We start from the raw sequence: 14,669 nt of genomic DNA, 5'->3' as shown, positions 1-14,669 counted from the left end.
AGCAATGTAAAGTTACAAGCGCAGGAAAACATAACCCCACAATTTGCAAGTAATTATGAAGAGTGAAGCCAGGGAGCATTCATTGTACCATCAGAAGACTCACTTGAGTCCATTCCTGTGAAGGAAGTCAAATGCAAAGGGCTCCGTACTGCATGATTCCATATGAGTCAGGAAAAGGGGGCAAAATCCAGGGACAGAAGTAATGGGTCGGGGAGTCTAGGGCATGGGTGTTGAGGGAGAGGGTTAACTACCATGTGGCTAGAAGGAATTTTGGGGTGGGGGGTGGGAGCCGTGTACATGCCGCATAGGTTGTGTTTGTGGTTCATAACAGTGTGCATGTAAACAAACCATACACCTGTGTGTCAGTTATATCTCAGCACTTCAGATTTTGGGGGAAAATATCATAAACTTTGTACCTCTAATGGATTGCAAATATATAACGACTGCCATTAATATGAGGTTTGTGTTTTCTCCTCTAATCTCTTGGTGTGCAGAGTTTCATCACTGCGTTTTCTTCAGTGAAATCTGTACTGGGATGTGTCCAATTTGGTCACGCCATAGCGTGCATTTATCTTTTCACATCCCAGAGGATTCAGTTTGATAACATTCTGTTTCTGCCTTTTGCTGCTGTGTTTGATTGACCTGGGAATGTACTCTCCCAAACTGAACTGGTCAGCATCTGGTGATGGAGGCAGCTTCAACCTCAATAACATGAGTTTGGGAGAGTCCTTCCTTTTTTGATTTTTCTGTCTAAGACAAATGCTCAGGATCTCATCAGTATTTGAAATGAAAAAAATGGTGAGAACCTAGAAGCAGAGTGGAATGGTGGGGAAAGGTGTTGGTGTTGGAAAAGGATACACTATTTCACTTAGACAGGAGGACCAAGTTAGGAAGGTCTGTCATTCATCCTGGTCACTGCAGTTAATAACAATGTATGGTTAACTTAAAATTGCCTCCTGGAAGTTGATAGTCGAATAGCTTGGAATTTATGCATCTGTCACCCCCCATGCCTACCACGTGACAGACCTTGAATAACTTGAACATTTACATATGTTAGTCAAATGAATTTAAATCATATTAAGAAGAGAAATGAATGAATAGGTCTTTGTTGTGACTAGTGTCTTTTGCTGCCTATATACATCACAGTAAGTAGTTTGGCATATGTCATTAATTTGATTTTTGTAGGTGTAAAATGGTTCGCATGAAAATAAAACTGACCGCACTGTTCAAATAGTTCTTCCTTTTTTGAATACCATGATAAAGGCTAATGTTTGATGCCTATCCTAGTTTCTATTCTTCAACCAGGGACATGTTTGATCATTTTTCTGCTTCTGATATACCAGAGAACATATCTTGGCTATTTTTTCAGTGTTCTCTCAATTTGTATGGTATATCCCTTTTATTCCACCAAATTATTGATATGGAGTTTCTTCTCCCTGGAACATTCTAATATTTAAAATTGTGAGGTCTACCCCACTGATATGGGACTCCATTTCAAAGAAAGCAAAATCCACCAACAGGAAGTGAGTTTTTTACAAAATTTAAAGAGTTCTGGTGTGCCTATGATTCTTTTTTTCAATGAGAAATTAAATTCCTTATACTTAATTTCCTTTCTAATAACTTTTTCTGCATTTTCAGAAAGTCTTCTTTTAGTTTTTTGAGGAACTCCATACTGTTTTCCATAGAGCTTATACTAATTAAATTCACACCAGTAGTGATAAAATTTCCTTTCTTCCCACAATTTTGCCAACACTATATTTATTGTCTTAACATCAGGTATTCAGATCCTTCCCACTTTATTCTCTTTGCTCAGGATTTTTTTGGTTATTTGGTGCCTTTTGGTCTTTCATTTGCATTTTAGTATTGTTTTTTCAGTTCCTCTGTGAAGAATATCAGTGGTTACATAGAGATTACATTGAATCTGTAGATTGCTTTGGTGAGTATGAACATTTTAACAATATTAATTCTTCCAGTCTATGACCATGGCAGGTCCTTCCTTTTAGTGTCTCTGATTTCTTTCCACAGTGTTTTCTAATCCCCATTGTAGAGGTCTTTCACTTTTTTAGCTAAGTTTATTCCTAAGTATTTAAAATTTTTATGACTTTTGATGGAAATTGTTTTCATGTTTTTTTTCCTCAGCAAGTTCATTATTTTTGTATAGAAAACTACTGATATTTGTACATTGATTTGTAATCCTGGTACTTAAGTTGTTCATTAGTTCTAGTAGTGTTTGTTGGCATTTCCAGGTTTTTCTACACATACAATCATATCATCTTCAAACAGAAGCCAAAACTTTGATCCTTCCAATCAATCATTTCTCAGTTTATTTTGTAATAAACCCTGGAAAGGCAATAGCTATCATTCTGAAGATAGCAGTCCCTGACAAGAGGGATCCTTTCCCACATAAATTCTCTCTCAGTGACAGTGAAACTACACATCAGTCTTGTCCCTGTGTCAATACAATGACCCCTGGAGGTTAGATGAACACTGGACCCTGAATTCTGAACCCTCCATCCCTGCCCCATAAAAACACTGCCTAATAAAACCACACCCAGTAAAAACAAGTTCCAAATGTTTGTGACCTTTTACCCACATGTTCTTAAAGTTTGCAAGGATTAAGTCACATCCCAGTGTAACCTATAAACCCATAACTCTCATGTAATCAGGGCCATTTCTAACAGAAAGTGAGCCCATCCAATGCCTGACCACTGTTGAATAAAGACAGTGCTCATCTGTGAAGTCTGCTCCCTTCCTGGTTATTTGTACTTTCATTATGGTACTGAACCATTTTGGTTATTTTTGCATACAGCTTTAGCTGAAATTTCTAGTACTATATTGAATAACAGCAGTGAGAGTGGACACACTTATTCTCTTCCTGAACTGAAATGGATTCAGTTTTTCTCCATTCAGGATGAGGCTGTCCATGAGTTTACCATAGATTTCCTTTATTATGTTGAGTTGTGATCCTTCTAAACATTGGGCTTTTATCATGAACTGATGTTGAGTTGTATCAAATGCTTTTACTACATATATTGAGATTGTAACAGTAGTCCACCTCATGCTTTGAGTAGCTCTTGCTGCTCTGCCACTGAGGCTTATTTTAAAATAGACATGTTTTCTTTTCTTCTTCTACCTCTCCCCCTCCCTATCCTTGGGGTAAACAGGATTACCTTTTCCCAGTCTTAGACCAAGTTATCTGTCTTTGAACACACACCATCACAGGAACCAAGTCATTCAGACTTCAGGGATGGCATCAGAAGATCTAAAAAATGGCTATCTTCCCAATTAACAAGTGAATCACAACCTCCACTCCCCACCCAGGGAATACCTGGAATGAATCACTTATTTAAAAAAACCTTTGTTCTCCCTAATGGGTGGAATCACAGCCTTTGGAACAGGAGTCCTCTATGTTTCTCTTTTGCTAGTAAGCAATAAAACCACTTTTTCCTTATTTCTCAAAACAATGTCCTCATTATTGTTGTGGAATCATATACAAGGACGAACTTTGGTAACAAGATGACCATGTGATTTTATCCTTCATTTTATTTGTTATATATACACTTATTGATTGTGTATGTTATACTGCCCTTGCATTTCATTCCAGGGATGGTTTATGATCTTTCTGATTGCTGCTCAATTCTATTTGCAAGTATTTGTTGAGAATTTTAAAATCTATGTTCTCAGAGATGTTATTGTGGTATTTGTATTTGTATTTGTATTTTTGTGTGTGTGTGTGTATGTGTGTCTCACAGGAAAGCAGGAGCTGAAACTCCAAACTTCAGTTTTTGTGTTCCAACAAAAGAAAATTGGCACTGGGGCCAATAGGTGGTCAGAAGTTTCTTAGTGCACCTGTGCCACTAAAGTTAGTAGTTCTAAGTTAGTAGGAGACACTTGGCACCATAATTTTTAGTTTTATCTTGTCCTTTATGGTTCCTGTGAAGAGTTTAGTCCCATAAGTCCTTCTTTCTTTAGATACCTTCCCCCCACATTATCTCTTTACTTTTGATTGTTTATTCTCAAGGTTTGTGTACTGATGTTTTCTACAGGTTATCTGCTACAAATTATTTATTCATCTGCCTTTGCAGTAACTTAAAGGAAACTTTAAAGAATAACTTAAAGTAAATCTGTGATCTACCATGCATTTCAGTGCTCATTGTTAACTATTACCTAATTCATGTAGTGTACTTGTCATATTTTTGTGTCAGTGTAAGACTGGCCTTATAGGATGCATTTGCAAGGGTACCTCCCCTTCAATTCTGTGCAATAATTTGAGAAGAAATGGTGTTAGTTCTTTAAAAGCCTGATAACATCATCAGTGAAGTCATCTGTTCCTGAGCTTTTCTTTTTTGCGAGACATTTTACTACTGATTCAACCTCATTGCTATTTATTTATGAATTCAGGGTTTATAAAATATCCTTTTTGGAGTGCTGCCACCCTGGCCCAGGCAGCCCGCCCAGTGCCCACGTGCATTTCCAGCACCACAACCTGACCCAGTGCCCAGGGTCTCTAGTGCCACCCCGGTCCCAGTGCCCCACATGGTATAGCACCCACGTGCCCCTGCTGCAGCTGATCATCTACCAACAGGTGGGCCCATGGTCTGCCACTATCATGGATTATTCCTGACCTAGAAGCCACCATCCCTAGTCAGGCAGCTCCCTTCTAGAGACACCACATTATCAAGTACCTTGCAGGCTTCAGGCTACTGAGGACTAACAGGTTTGAAACAGTACAGTATAGTTTTACTGTAGACTTTTTTTATTAGTGCTATTATTATGATTATTCCTATTATATGTACTATTATTCCTACTTTAATTTTTTTTTTCTTTTTTACTTTATTATTTTTCTCACTCTAGTTTCTTCTTATCTCTTTCCTCGGAGGCTCTTTCTTCCTTTTCTCATACTAACAACCAATTTCTTTTAATTCCACTTTCACTATTCCTATGATGTAGTACCTCTATAGATTCACTTCTTATCTCATTAACATTACATCCTACAACCCCTCCCCATCCACTTTGTCTACCATTAGAAATTGTGGTCATAAGTGCAAACCTGTTGTTTATGCTGTAGATAATAATCAAACTCATCTTTGTTTATTAAGACAATACTGTTAATAGCTTAATAGGGACTATTTGGGTTAAGGATGTATAATGTTTGTATGTGTGCTGCTAATATTGATCTCCCACTTAAGGTGAGGTACTGGAAACCTCTAGGGACACTATAAGTCTATAGGGGGGAAACTACAATACCTCAGATTCCACAAAGCTAGAGGGGAAGATACACGAACAACATGAAAAAAACAAGGGAAGAAAGTGTCCCCAAACAAACCTAGATGTTATATCAATAGAATCCAGTGATAGCATGGTAGAAGAAGTGTCAGAAAGGGAATTCAGAATGTACATAATAAAAGTGATTCAAGAAGCAAAGGATGAGATAAGGGAGCAAATGCAGGGAATGAAATGATAGCACCAATAAACACTTAAAGAACAAATGTAGGAAGCAAAGATCATTTCAACAAAGAGATTCTGAAAAAAAAAATCCTTGAAATGAAGGAAACAATAAACCAAATTAACAAACTCAATAGAAAAGCATCACCAACAGACTAGATCACTTGGAAGACAATGTCAGACAATGAAGACAAAATATTTAATCTTGAAAACAAAGTTGACCAAACAAAAAAAATGGCAAGATATCATGATCTGAACCTTCAAGAATCATGGGATAACATGAAAAGATCAAATTATTATTGGGATTGAGGAAAGCACAGATACAAATCAAAGGAAATGAATAATATATTCAATAAAATAATATCAGAAAATTTCCCAAATCTGAAGAATGAAATGGAAAATCAAGTACAAGAGGCTTACAAGAGACCAAATGTATAAAATTACATAGATTCACACCATGGCACATTATAATGAAAATACCTAACATACAAAATATAGAATTTTAAAGAATGCGAGAGAAGAAAAATCAGATTACACATAGGGGGAAAACAATACAGATATCAGCAGATTTCTCAGTCCAGACCCTAAAAGCTAGAAAGGGCCTAGAACAACATCTTTCAAGCTCTGAAAGAAAATGGATGCCAGTCAAGAATCTTATACCCAGCAAAAACTTACCTTCAGATTTGACAATGAAATAAAATCCTTCCATAATAAAGAAAAGCTAAAAGAATCCATAAAGAGAAAGCCTGCACTAAAGAACATTCTCAGCAAAATATTCCATAAGGAATAAATGAAAAACAATGTAAATCAGCAAAGGAAGGAACTACCCTAAAGGAAAAGCCAATCAAAGGAGAAACCAAGTCAAATTAAAAAAATAAGCCAAAATGACCAGGAATACAAGACATATCTCAATAATAACCCTGAATGTTAATGGCCTAAACTCATCAATCAAAAGACATAGCTTGGGCAGATTGGATTAAAAAGAAAGACCCAACATACACTGCCTTCAAGAGATTCATCTCATAGAAAAAGATAACCAAAGACTAAGGTGGAAGGATGGGAAGAAATATACCATGCACACAGACTCAGTAAAAAAGCAGTGGTTTCCATCCTCATATCAGATAAAGCAGACTTCAAGCCAGAGTTATTCAGAAGGAATAAAGGACATTTCATACTGCTTAAGGGAAGCATAAAATCAGGAAGACATAACGATAGTAAATATTTATGCCCCAAACAATGGTGCATCCATGTACGTCAAACAAATCCTTCTCAATTCCAGGAACACATAATACCAGGTGACATTAACACACCTCTATCACCATTGGACAGATCTTCCAAACAAAAGTTGAACAAAGAAATCATAGAACTCAATAACACAATAATTTAGACTTAACAGACATATATAGAATATTCCATCCATCAACAAGTGAATACACTTTCTTCTCAGCAGTACATGGATCCTTCTCTAAAATAGACCATGTATTATGCCATAGAACTACTCTTAGCAAATACAAAAAATAGAGATACTACATTGTATTCTATCAGATCATAATGGAATGAAATTAGAAATCAATGATAAAATAAAAACCAGAAACTACTCCAACACCTGGAGATGAAATAATACACTATTGAATGATGCATGAATAATAGAAGACATTGGGGGGGAGATAAAAAAATTTGTAGAGTAAATGAGAACAATAATACAACATATCAGAATATCTGGGATGCTATGAAAGCAGTACTAAGAGGAAAATTCATTGCAAGGAGTGCATTCAATAAAAGAAGAAAAAGTCAACAATAAACGACCTAATAATACAGCTCAAAACCCTAGAAAAAGAAGTACAGATCAAACACCAAAAGTAGAAAGACAGGAAATATTTAAAATCAGAGCTGAAATCAATAAATTGAAACAAAAACAATTCAAAAAAATTGACAAAAAGTTTGTTCTTTGAAAAATAAACAAAATTGTTAAACCCTTAGGTACACTAATGAAGAGAGAGAGAGGGAAACTCAAATTACTAGAATTCGTGATGAAAAAGGAAATAACGCAACAGACACCATTGAATACATAAATAATTAGAAGCTACTTTGAAAATTTATATTCTGACAAAATAGAAAATATCAAAGACATTGACAGATATTTAGAGACATATGATCCTCCAAAACTGAATCAGGAGGACATACACAATTTAAATAGATCAGTTTCAACAATGAAATAGAAGAGGTCATCAAAAGCCTACCAAACAAGTAAAGTCTGGGACCAGATGATACCAAAACTAGAGAAAGACACATTGAGGAAAGAAAACTTCAGACCAATATTCCTGCTGAACATAGATGCAAAAATTCTTAACAAAATTTTAGCAAATCACATAAAAAATATATTAAAAAGATAGTGCATCAACCAATCAAGTGGGTTTCATCCCAGGGATGCAAGGTTGGTTTCAACATCTGGAAATCATATTAATTCACCACATCAACAGACATAAAGTTAAGAATCATATGATTATTTCAATAATGCAGAAAAAGCAATTGATAAAATACAGCACCCTTTCATGCTCAAAACACTAGAAAAAATAGGGATAGTAGGAACATACCTCAACATTGTGAAGGCTACCTATGCTAAGCCCACTGCCAACATCATTCTAAATGGAGAGAAACTGAAAGCATTCCCATAAAAACTGGAACAAGACAGGGATGCCCTCTTTCACCACTTTTATTCAACATTGTCCTTGAAACTCTAGCCACAGCAATTAGTTCAAAGAAATTAAAGGGATATGAATAGGAAAAGAACTCAAAACTATCCGTATTTGCTGATGACATGATTCTATATTTAGAGAAGGGAAAAAATTCCACCAGAAAACTTCTAGTACTCATAAATGAATTCAGCAAATTAGCAGGATATAAAATCAACACTCATAAATCTAATGCATTTCTATTCATAATTGATGAATCCTCTGAAAGAGAAACTAGAAAACAACCCCATTCACAATAGCCCCCAAAAATATTTGGGAATCGATCTAACAAAAGAAGTAAAAGACCTCTACAATGAGAACTACAGAACACTAAAGAAAGAAATTAAAGAAAAACTTAGAAGATGGAAAGATCTCCCATGTTCTTCGATGGGCAGCATTAATATTGTCAAAATGGTCACACTACCAAAAGTGTTATACAGATTCAATGCAATTCCAGTTAAAATCTCAGTGACATATCTCATAGAAATAGAGAAAGCAATCATGAATTCATTTGGAAGAATAAGAGACCCAGAAAAGCCAAAGCAATCCTTAGCAGGAAGAGCAAAGCAGGTGGTATCACAATACCAGAACTTCAACTATACTACAAAGCAATATTAACAAAAATGCATGATATTGGCACCAAATAGACAGGTAGACCAATGGTACAAAATAGAGGACACAGAGACAAACCCACATAAATACAGTTATCTTATACTAGACAAAGGCACCAAAAGCTTACAATGGAGTAAAGATAGACTCTTCAACAAATGTTGCTTGGAAAACAGGAAATTCAGATTCATTTTGTGCTGGCTTTTTGTACAGGATGAGAGACAGATCAAGATTCATCATCTGCATGTGGATATCCAGTTTTCTTGGTACCATATATTGATGAAGATGTCCTTTCTCTAATGTATGTCTTTAGTGACTTTTTTGAAAGTCAATTGGTTGTAAATGCTTGGATTTATTTCTGGGAACTCTATTTGGTTTGATTGGGTTTATGTTGATATTTTGTGTATGGTGCTGGGATTTAACACAGGGACTCAAGTATGCCAGGTAAGTGTTCTGTTACCAGGCCGTGTGTGGTTGATATTGATGTCAGTAAAATACTCCATTGGTGACTACAGTCCTGTAGTAGATCCTGAGGTCAAATAGTGTGATGACTCCAGCTTTGTTCTTTTTTGTCAGTATTTCTTTGGCTATTCAGGGTCTTTTCTTCTTCCATGTGAATTTCAGTATTTTTCTGTGTCTGGAAGAGAGTCCATTGGCATTTTGATGGGGATTGCATTTAATCTCTGATTACTTGGAGAAATGGACTTTTTTGAGGCATGGTCTCACTATGATGCCCAGGGTGGCCTCAAATACACAATACTTAGGCTCATCCTTACAAGTATCAGGTACTAAAGGTACAACTCACCCTGCCAGACTTATAACAAATATTTTGGATTAATTCTTCTAAACCAGGATCATGGGAGTTCTTGAATTTTTTTTTGTCTTCTTCAATATATTTCATCAGTGTTTTAATATTTTCCTTTGCCAAGACCATTCATTTTTTGGACTAAATCCTTTCCTAGGTATTTCTTGGTAGCTATGGTGAATGTAATGACTACCACAATTTCTTTATGAAGAAGGTGGTAATTAGCATATAAAAATGCTACTGAGGCAGGCAAGAAGAACCAAGGCAACAGGTGTACAGGTGCATGTTGAGGTAAGTGACCATAGGAGGACACTGGAATTCAACAGTAATTAAAACCTCGTAAAATGCAGAGAACTGGGACAGCAATATAGCAAGAGAAACCAAATATTCCATCAGCTGCCTGCTGGCTCCAGGACTGTGGGTGGGGGATTGTCCCATTGCAAGGGTACAAGTGAAAGAGAGAGGTGCAGCAAACTCTATCATTACAAGTACTGAGGATCCCAGCTATTGGCAAGTTTCATGGCCCTGGCCCTTGCAGGCCTGCAGCCTGAAGGGATAAGAGGTCTGCACAGTAGTCTGGCTTTGGAAAAGGAATAGCATCATCTCTCAGTGAACCCCCAGGCTACTGTAGCCAGGAGCCATGTTGAAAGGGGAACTATTTTCTGGAGTTAGACTGCTTTAAGGGTCAGAGTCCCATGCATATTCCATCTCTGGGACCCATCTTCCGGTAGAAGAAGGAACTCTGAGTTTCCACTGCTCCCCTACCCACAGAGGATGCTGGAGCAGATTTGAGCAAGTGAGCTGTGGTGGACCTGGCCACAGCCCCACACCTGAGTTGCACAGCCTAAGAAAGTCCAGAGAGAAACTTTGCCCACTGGCACCATCTGCGTTCCAAACTCCCCTCCCTCCTGCAAGCCTCTGAGCAGAGGGGGAGTTTTATCCAGATCCAGCCATAACCCACACCCACTAGGTCCTCGGTGGTGCTACAGATGAAAGAAACAGAGGGGGAGAAAAAAGCCCCCAGCCATTACCTTGTCATCAGAGTACTCAACCTAAGGGAGTATGGAGGGAAACTGCCCAGCTGTGCCAGCTGCATTCTACTCTCCCTCTCTAACGCAAGCCCCTCAGCTGAGAGGAAATTTCCCCAGCTTCAGCTGTGACCCTCTCCAGATCAAAGCCTGATGGGCACTACTACTGAAAGATAAGGGACAGAAAAGCCCTTGGCTGTCATTCCATAATATCTGATGTGTGCGGGGGCGGGGGGCGAGGTCCTGTGCCTGGACAGGCATGCCCAGAAGCTACAGAGAGGAAAAACACATTTCCTGCTTTGCCAGCATCCAGCCTTAACAGGGGTTGGGGGTCCTCGGTGGATGGGAGGTATCGTCACGGTGGAGAAACAGCACACAGAGACATCAAGTGGTTCTGAGGCTGAATCTGTCTTTATTTTTTCTGCCAGCCTTTTTATAGATATTTTTCTTTAGTAATTATTATATCATTTTTGGTTAGTTTTAAAACAAGAAAAACCTTCAAAAAGTACAATCTATGCTTCTTTCCAAAGCACACATTCTCTCTGTCAGTCCAGACCAAAACAATCTTATTTCCCACTAGATTAAACAAACCTTGTCTCCCAGCTAAACTGAAACAAACTTGTCTCCCAGTTAAACTGAGGGCACCATGATCTGCCAGCCTTTAACCTTCAGAACAAACACGTTACTAGATTTTCTGAGAAACCACCCCCACCATGAACTCCAGTGTTTAAACAGTGAAAAGTTTTTACTATTATTAAAGAGCAAAGAAATCAACTTATAATTAATATTTAGTCTATTTTAGTTTCACATAATGGCAGACTACAATCTTATTCTGATTCTCAAAGAATTAGACTAAACAGGAAAAGCACAAATTATATTATGACTAACCTAAATGCTTTTACTATGCAAAGTATCTCTAGAATCAACTGTTGAAACTAAGAAGCAGCAAAGGCTAAACACCACATTCCGAGCTCAGAAGGAATACCTCTTTACCCATCTATTATTATACTAAAGCAATCACAGGCTCCTTTAAACTCAAGCACAGCCACAATTGTTTATTTTCATGTATTTTATCTATGTACTACTGCCAAATTCTTATTGTGCATTATTTGTGTCCCAATACAGTAAAACCTTCCCAATGTTTTCCCATAAGGTTTCTAAATGATATATTGAGTGCTAATATTAAAAAGGCAACTACACATGAGACATGCCATGCCTATGGCAAGAGGGAGGACAATCAACAGAACTATGTCCAGTGTTGAGTCCTTTATTCCAACAGACCATGTCAAGTGTCAGATCCTGTACTCCAACAGACCATGTCAAGTGTCGGAGTGGCAGGAAATAGACATAGCACTGCTTCTACACCTATGCAGGTCCCCTGCATCAGTCACCCCCTTCACCTTATCTGATCACACACGGCTGACAAATCTTGGTTGAATGTCATATTCCTGGACTCCGCCTCTCCCCATGAAGTACCTGGACTGGCAACAGTGTCTAACCAGAGGACTCCTCACCACAACTGGAGCAACCAGTACCAGAGTCCCATTCAAGTAACACAGTCATTATCAAGAGTGTCTGAGGAAACTCCCATCACCCAAAAGGAGCCACACTCCCACTCTAGGAGTAACCACACAGGGTACACCCTCTGCCATCTGCACCATACCTTCCTACACTGATAGATTGTCCCCACTCTTCCACAACCTGCAGAGACACTGGGTTTCTCCAACTCCAATATGGAATGAACTGTGCCCGGACTCACTCACTCACTAATCACAGCCAAAGAAGCTACAGGGGGAGTATACTACCTCAGTCAGCTGGAAATAAACTCAGTGTTGCAGAACCAATTCACACCCCAAAACCGCATCTTTAGGAGAAAGCAGCTTATTCTGAAGGTCTTCCCATAATAGTAGTAGAAATATCCATTTCACCAGCTGTGCAAATCTCAACATAGGAACAGAAGAAATATGAGGGGGTAAAAAGCCAAGGTAATATAACTCCTGAAGTTCATAACTCTCTAGTAAATGACTCCAAAGATATCAAAGTGAATGAATCCCTGACCAAGAATTATAAAGAGGCCGAGACCACATTCAGCTTCCAAGTACAATCCAGATGCCATTATACCGTTGCTGGTTCACACCTGCCACTCGGCTTGCCATGGATGATGATATCGCTGCACTTGTCATTGACAATGACTCAGCATGTGCAAGGCTGGCTTCATGGCTGATGATGCACCCAGGGCCATATTCCCCTCCATCGTGGGGTGCCCGTGTCACCAGAGCATGATGGTAGGCATAGGCCAGAAGGATTCCTATGTGGGTGATGAGGCCCAGAGCAAGAGAGGCATCCTGACCCTGAATTACCCCACTGAGCACATCATCAGCACCAACTTGGACAATGTGGAGAAGATTGGCACCACATCTTCTATGTGTGTCCCCTGAAGAACACCCTGTGCTGCTGACCAAAGCCCCCCTGAACCCCAAGGCCAATGGTGAAAAGACCCAGATGATGTTTGAGACCTTTTACACCCAAGCCACGTGTGTGGCCATCTAGGCTGTGCTGACCCTGTATCCCTCTGGCTGTACACTGGCATTGTGATGGACCTCCAGTGATGGGTCACCTGCACATTGCCCATCTATGAGGGGTATACCCTTCCCCCACCATCCTGTGTCTGATCCCGGTTGATTGGGACCTGACAGACTACCTTATGAAGATCCTGACAGTGTGGCTACAGCTTCACCACCAGAGCCAAGCGGGAAATTGTGGTGACATCAAGGAGAAGCTGTGTTATGGTGCCCTGGACCTCGAGCAGGAGAAGGCCACTGCAGCCTCTAGCTCCTCCCTGGAGAAGAGCTACGAACTGCCTGACAGTCAGGTGATCACCATTAGCAATGAGCGGTTCAGCTGCCCTGAGGTGCTCTTCCAGCCTTCTTTCCTGGGCATGGAATCCTGTGGCATCCATGAAATGACCCTGGCACCCAGCACAATGAAAATCAAGATCATTGCTCCCCCTGAGCGCAAGTACTCTTTGTGGATTGGCAGCTCCATCCTGGCCTCACTGTCCACCTTCCAGCAGATGTGAATCAGCAAGCAGGAGTACAACGTGTCTGGCCCCTCCATTGTCCACTGTAAGTGCTTCTAGGAGGATTCTTACTTAGCTGTATTACACCCTTTCTTAAACAAAACCAAACACGCAGAAAACGAGATTGGCATGACTTTATTTGTCCCTCCCCCACCTTTTTTTTTATTTTGGTGCTTTTGATTGAGGATTTAAAAGCTGGAACGGTGAAGGTGACAATAGTCAGTTGGAGTGAGCATCTCCAAAGTTTTACAATATGGCTGAGGACTTTGTACATTGTTCTTCTTTTTAATAGTCATTCCAAATATAGTGAGATGCATTGTTGGAGGAAGTCCTTCACCCTCCCAAAATCTGCCCAGTCCTCCTTATGGAAGATAAGCCCAATTCTCACCCAAGTCCATACAGGGGAGGTGATAGCATTGCTTTTGTGTAAATTATGTAATGTAAATGTTTTTTTTTTTTTTAGTCTTCATCTTAATACTTTATTTATTTATGAATGATCAGTCATTGTGGTCCCACTTTTTGTCCCCCAACTTGAGATGTATGAAGACTTTTGGTCTCCCTGAAAGTGGGTTGAGGTATGGAGGCAATTAGGGCTCACCAGTACACTGGCTTGAGACCAGTTCATTAAAAAAATTATGAAGAATGATCTTTCGAAGAAATACCAATTGCACTGAGATTCAAGAGAATACAGATAAACTGTTAAATGAAATTAGAGAGACAATCCAGGATATGAATGAAAAATTCAACAAAGAAAATTGAGAAAAGGAATAAAGCCTCAAAACCAAGCAGAAGAAAGTAAATCAGAACTTGAAGACAGGTCTTCTGAAACATCACTGGCAGAATTAAAAAAAAAAAGAATAGAGAATTCAGTTGAAAGATTCAAGTTGGGTGCATAATCACAACTCCTTGGGATGCTGAGGCAGGAGGATCACAAGTCTTAATCTCTGTTTTAAATCTCTAATACCATGAAA

General features: G+C 38.9%; 1 pseudogene; it reads left to right on the top strand.

Annotated features, from left to right (window-relative positions):
- The first annotated feature begins 12,773 nt into the window (after nt 1–12,773).
- LOC124971817 (actin, cytoplasmic 1-like) lies at nt 12,774–13,758 on the top strand (annotated as a pseudogene).
- The last annotated feature ends 911 nt before the right edge of the window (nt 13,759–14,669 follow it).

Source organism: Sciurus carolinensis, chromosome X, assembly GCF_902686445.1.
Source record: "Sciurus carolinensis chromosome X, mSciCar1.2, whole genome shotgun sequence".
Lineage (NCBI taxonomy): Eukaryota > Metazoa > Chordata > Mammalia > Rodentia > Sciuridae > Sciurus > Sciurus carolinensis.
The sequence above is the reverse complement of the archived record's forward strand: the minus strand, read 5'-3'. Positions and strand labels throughout refer to the sequence as shown.